Genomic DNA, 6,602 nt, shown 5'->3' on the forward strand with positions numbered 1-6,602 from the left:
TGTCATGGACATAGTGCTTCACACTTTTTCCATTCCCTAGCCCCACAGCTCAAAGCTTTCCTGTACACCTGCTCTACTCAGCTCATCAATTTTCTGTGAGCCAGTTAAGTTCCTTTAAGCCTATCCACTGAGAGGTGGTGATAGTTCTCCAAGAAAAAGAGCGAAAAAGAGAAACAGAATGCTCCTCCAGGCCTTTATCTTGATCACACTGTTTGTTTTCACATTGATGTCTGTAATGAAACAAAGAGGATTTAATCATGTTAAACAAAAGCCTGTTGGTACCCAGAGGAAACTCATTTAACTCTACTTCAAGTCTTGGAGTTTCAGGTTTCTTGTCTTCCTCTCTGCTGATCCACCAGGCTGAGTTTCTTACCTGGGGCTTAAAATTGTGAGGTGTGAAACTCTTCTTTTGTTTTGACAGGTGCTCTTTGCTAAACATCAGCCTAGCCTTGATGGTGATAATACACAGAAGGGGGAAAATAACTTCAGAGAAGCTAATGACTGTACTTACCCAACTTTTACCTTTAATAGGTTTTGTTAGCTTCTCTCTTTGGAGTTCTTTAGTATAAAGTGGAAAAACAAATTGGGCTGATGGGAAGTGAGTGTGAAAAGATAGTAGTTAAGAAGACCCTGGAACCATCTCCATTGTGGAACTCCAAGAAGGAAAGAAAGGTGAATGGGTTTGAGCTGCTCCTTCTTCATCAAGGAGTTAGTTGGCAGGGCCGGCCATCATTAAGTCTTTTTTTTTAATGCTTTAATAGATTTAGGGGGTACAAGTGCAGTTACATGGATATGGGACATGATGAGGTCGGGGCTTTTAGGGTAACCATCACCTGAATTGTGCACATTGTACCTATTAAGTAATTGTTCATCCACATTCCCATTACCCTTCCTTGTTTCCAATATCTATCATTCCATTCTCTATGACAATGTGTATGCGTTATTTAACTCCAACTTATAAGTGAGAACATATAGTATTTGACATTCTGTTTCTGGATTATTTCACTTAAGATAATGGCCTCCAGGTCAATCCATGTTGCTTCAAAATACATAATTTCATTCTTTTTTATGGCTGAGTAGTATTCCATGAGCACTATTATGTCTTTCTAGAGGAAGAACAGACTCTCAAGTGGCACTCATAACTTGACATTCGACCAAGGAGTCTTCAGGCATGATTCTAACGTTAGAATGCCAGACTAGTCATCAAGAGAGTGGGAGACTCCAAACTGATAGAACTTCTCTCTTATCCCCAGAAAGGGGTCTCTTTGGATAGAGAGAGAAGTCTTGAGGCCCCTCTCCTTGGCTTGAAACCATCGTGATGTGTTCCTCTGTTGACTGCTCTTTTGCAGTGTTTCCAAAACAGCCTTTCTGCATCTATTGAAAGCACTGGTGTCCTTTATTCAATCTCTACCTGCTGTTATCTTTCTCTCTGTGCCTCCTAACCTTGACCTCATTCTGGTGAGGAGTGGGAACTCCTTTCTGCAGACACTGATAATCAGTTATGCTGACCAGGCACTGTGAAATAAGGACAGCTGACCCACATTTTCAGGCGGTGTCAAATTGTGGTAGTTTTGAGCTTTGTCATCAGCCCAAAAAGTTCCATTGTGCCAAAATTAAGGAAAGAAAAATACCTTCTCTTTTTGCTTTATAAAAGCCCAGTCTTTCTTCATCTTTGTTCAGACAGTGGTAATAGGAGTAGGGTATCGACTTCTCCCAGAAAAAACTTTGTGCTTACAAAAATTTCCTGGGTAATTATTAGAGAGTTGGTGTGGATCAGTGGTTGAAGGTGGGCCCAGAACACCTGAGTGATTTAGAGTAAATCTTGTTTGTGCTGCAGAGTTCTCAGGCTTAAAATGTATGTGCAAGAGCAACAAGATCATAAAGATTCTTATACATAATTAATTAATGTAGAAAGTGTAGAAGTCTCCTTAAGTCGTTTGCTGTGCTCGATACATGTTAACCATCATTGTTTGCAAACTTGATAGTCAAGGCTGGCTGTTAATGCACTGAGCTTCATTGCCTTCATCATGTATTTCAACTACAAAGCACTGGTTTTACTTGTTTCCCAAAGGTTTGGGGAAGTAGCTTCTCTTTTCATTGGGACAGGGTTTTGCCTCCAGTAGCCATTCCATCTTCTCAGCAAGAAAATCACTCTGATTTCTCCCATACACACTCTTATCTCTAAAATAACCGATTGGGCTATTTGTTCTTTCTCTTTTCTCATTCAAGATCATAAAGAAGATGAAATTATGTATTTGATTTCAGCCGTTTCTGGAAGATCAGAAGACCTCATCCTAGAACAGACCTAGAAGGCAGAGAAAACGAACAGGAAGCTGCAGTTTCCTTTTGCATCGTTATGATCTTCACAATTTGGCACATCTTGTTTCTGCGCTGGGAATCAGCGTCCTCAATCCTCCTTGTCTTTCTTCTTTCTCTAGTATACCACGAATGTAGATTGCTCGTGAATGTTGCGTTTTGCTGCTGCCTCATATCTGGAGTTTCCATCTTAGAGTGAAGGCTCATCTTTGATTCTGGGTCGTTTTTGTTGTTGTTGTTGTTGTTTTGTTCGTTTGTTTGTTTGTTTGAGACAGAGTCTCACACTGTCGCCTGGGCTGGAGTGCAGTGGTGCGATCTCAGCTCACTGCAAGCTCTGCCTCCCGGCTTCAAGCGATTCTCCTGCCTCAGTCTCCAAGTAGCTGGGACTACAGGTGCTACAGGTGCGTGCCACCATGCCCAGCTAATTTTTGTTTGTTTGTTTGTTTTTTGTATTTTTAGTAGAGACGGGTTTTCACCGTGTTAGCCAGGATGGTCTCAATCTCCTGACCTCGTGATCCGCCCGCCTCAGCTTCCCAAAGTGCTGGGATTACAGGCGTGAGCCACTGCCCCTGGCCGACCCTGGGTAGTTCTTATACCAAAGTTTAGTTCATTTCTTACAGTTTCCTGAAAGTTAATTATAACTGACATCTTTTTAGAAGGTAACAACTATTTGTTAGAAGAGTGAAGTAGATGAGAAGGTTTAATTTTAAAAAGGGCTAATAACTTCGGTCATTACTCCTCAGATATAAGAAAATAACAGAAAATAATAGGAAAACTGGCCGGGCGCGGTGGCTCACGCCCATAACCCCAGCACTTTGGGAGGCCTAGGTGGGCGGATCACCGGAGGTCAGTTCAACACCAGCCTAGCCAACATGCCAAAACCCCGTCTCTACTAAAAGTCCGAAAAAAAAAAAAAAAAGAAAAAATTAGCTGGGTATGGTAGTGGGCGCCTGTAGTCCCAGCTACTTGGGAGGCTGAGGCAGGAGAATGGCATGAACCTGGGAGGTGGAGCTTGCAGTGAGCCCAGATCCAGCCACTGCACTCCAACCTGGGCGACAGAGCGAGACTCTGTCTCAAAACAAATAATAATAATAATCATCATAATAAATAAATAAATAATAATAAATAATAATAATAGGAAAACTGCAAATCTGGCTGGCTGATTTCCTTCCTCCCTTCCTTCCTTCCTTCCTTTCTCTCTTTCTTCTTTTTCTTTCTTTTCTCTTCCTTCCTTCCTTCTTTCCTTCCTTCCTTCTCTTTCTCTTTCTTTTTATTTATTTATTTCCATTTCTTTCCGAAACAGAGTCTCACTCTGTCACCAAGGCTGGAGTGCAATGGCGCAATCTTGGCTCACTGCAACCTCTGCCTCATGGGTTCAAGCTATTCTCCTGCCTCAGCCTCCCGAATAGCTGGGATTACAGGCGACTGCCACCATGCCTAGCTAATTTTTGTATTTTTAGTAGAGACGGGGTTTCATGACGTTGGCCAAGCTGGTCTCAAACTCCTGACATAAAGTGATCCACCCGTCTCGGCCTCCCAAAGTGCTGGGATTACAGGCATGAGCCACCACGCCCTGTCAAATCTGGCTGAATTCTTAAATCAAATGTAGTCATGTGTCACCTAACGACAGGGATGTTCTGAGAAGTGCATCACTGGGTGATTTCATCCTTGTGGGAACATCATAGCATGTACTCACCTGAATCTAGATGGTGTAGCCTAGGACACATCTAGGCTATATGAAATAGCCTATGTTACTGTACTGAATACAGTAAGAAATTGTAATGTAATGGTATTTTTTACCTAAACATACCTAAAAATACAAAAGGTACAGTAAAAATATGATATTATAATCTCATGGGACCATTGTAGTATATGTGGTCAGTAGTTGACCAAGATGTCATTCATTAGATGGCACATAACTGTGCCAGGAATTAGGAAAGAGAAGACAAAAAGAAGAAAGAAAAAGTGGTAACCCTGACTCTCGCCAAAACAGGATCACACTCAACCCTTGTAGACCCACTTATTCATGATCTCAACATAATATCCTATATTTGCTTTAAAAATAACAACAATCACAAGAATAGTGGGGAGGGGGAGAAGAGAAGAGGGTGAAATTCAAACACCCATTATCTATTTTGAACAATTCAAATTGAATAGGCCTGAAATTGAAATGGATATTGTGGCAGTAGTCTTAATGCAAACTTAATGTTTAAGTCCTTCTCAAACTGTTTTTAAAAAATCTTCAGCATTATGTCATCTCTGACAGCTGAAGCATTCAGAAAGAATATTTGTTTCTCTAACATCCTTTTATTGGGGGTGGTGCTGGAAAATATATGGATCAGCCCATTTTATTCCTTTTAATGTAGTTGTGTTGTTTTTTATAGTGGGATTTTAATGCAGATTCACAGGGGATTTTCTTGCGACAGTGATTCAAGCTAACATGGTATTCACAAAATGAAGACTAATACAGAAAATTCTTCTTCTACTCTTTCTTCCCAAAATAAAAATTATTTGATTTGAAAACAGGAAGTTTTGGCTTTGGTTTTTCTCTTTCCTACCCTGTCTGGACACAGTGAACTTGACTGGTATTTGAGGGTACAGAGGGCTGTAAAAAGTTCACATATGGCACACAAATTATTTTGTTAGGGTGCCATCTGCTGGTATCAAACAACCAGAGCATATTTTTTCTTAAAAATTAATTATTTTTTCTATTTAAATTAGACTTAGAAATTTGACTCAAATAACTTTTTGTCCTTTCTCATTTAGAATTATAGTATAGACTATTTTCAAATGGTTGTCTGATGCATAATTCTTAAAACTCCAATATGGTAATAAAATAAGGTATAACTTTATTCTTAATTTAGGAAAATGGAGGCACAAGGCATTGCTTTGACTTATTGGTTCCTGACCTGTTTGGATTCAAGTTTCTTTTTCTTTTTTTTTTTTTTTTAAGTTTCTATGCCTCCTTTGGCATAAAAAATTTTTTTTGTTAAATTTTCCCTACAGAAAAGCAATTTAATTGCTGTGTTTGAGATTACATTGGTTTCAACATGCTTTATTCATCCATTTGCTAAACTTGGTCTCTATGCCATAGTATAAGGTGCATGTACAATTTGTTGCTTCTTTATAAAGCAAGCTTTTCAGCATAGCCTTTATCATTTGTGTTCTATATTAATGCTGTTCCCTGGTCTTTTCCCCACCTGCCTCTATAAGTGGTAAGGAAAAGCAACTGTTTCCCTTTTTTAAAAAAACCTTTACCACCTACTAGCTATATGTCCTTGAGCAAGTCATTTACTTCCCCGTGGCTCAGTTTTCCTTATCTGTAAGTTGCAGATAATAATAGCAGTCACCCCATAGTATTAAGGAGTTATTCTGAGTGTTAAAGGAAATCACAGGTATAAAGTTTTTAGAATAGTGTCATAACATAATAAACACACAATAATTGTTAACTGTTTTGTCACAGTTGTTATTTAAGCATGTCAAAGAATATTAATGAGAGAATCATAACTTTACAGTAACTCCTGGGATTCTTAGCCTCTTTAGACTGAGAGATACAAAATGAATGTGTGTGTGTGTGTGTTTGTGTTTATATTTTGCAGTAGAAGAGCACACTATTATTTTCCTTACCTTCCCTCTATCCCATTCTATGAGTGCTTAATTGACATGAAATCTCAACTTCCTAAAATTTTGTATAAACCCTTCCATAATCTGACTGTGTACTTCTTGTCCTTTATTTCTCAATATTCTCTTTTTCAAATACTGTGTTTCAGCCATAATGAACTTCCCAGTTGCCTGAGTGAATCACGTTTTCACTCTTCAGGCCGTTGTGCATGCTTTCATTTCTTCTGCCTGAAACACCTCTCCTCTCTCCCTGGCTGCTGTGTCACCTGTCACTGGCTGATACCTTCTTATCTCTCAGCTTCCATGTTAAGAGTCTTCAGCTGGGCACAGTGGCTCACGCCTGTAATCCAGCATATTGGGAGGCGGAGGCGGGTGGATTACCTGAGGTCAGGAGTTCGAGACCAACCTGGCCAATGTGGTGAAACCCCGTCTCTACTAAAAATACAAAAATTAGCTGCAGGTAGCAGAAGACTTTAATCCCAGCTACTCAGGAGGCTGAGACACCAGAATCCCTTGAACCTGGGAGGCGGAGGTTGCAGTGAGCCAAGATTGCACCGTTGTACTCTAGCCTGGGCAATAAGAGGGAAACTCCTTCTCAGAAAAAAAAAAAAAAGGAGGTAATCCCTTTCGTGGGCTCCAGTAATATTCAGTACTCCATCTACTCC

This window comes from Pongo pygmaeus, chromosome 15 (genome assembly GCF_028885625.2).
Source record: "Pongo pygmaeus isolate AG05252 chromosome 15, NHGRI_mPonPyg2-v2.0_pri, whole genome shotgun sequence".
Lineage (NCBI taxonomy): Eukaryota > Metazoa > Chordata > Mammalia > Primates > Hominidae > Pongo > Pongo pygmaeus.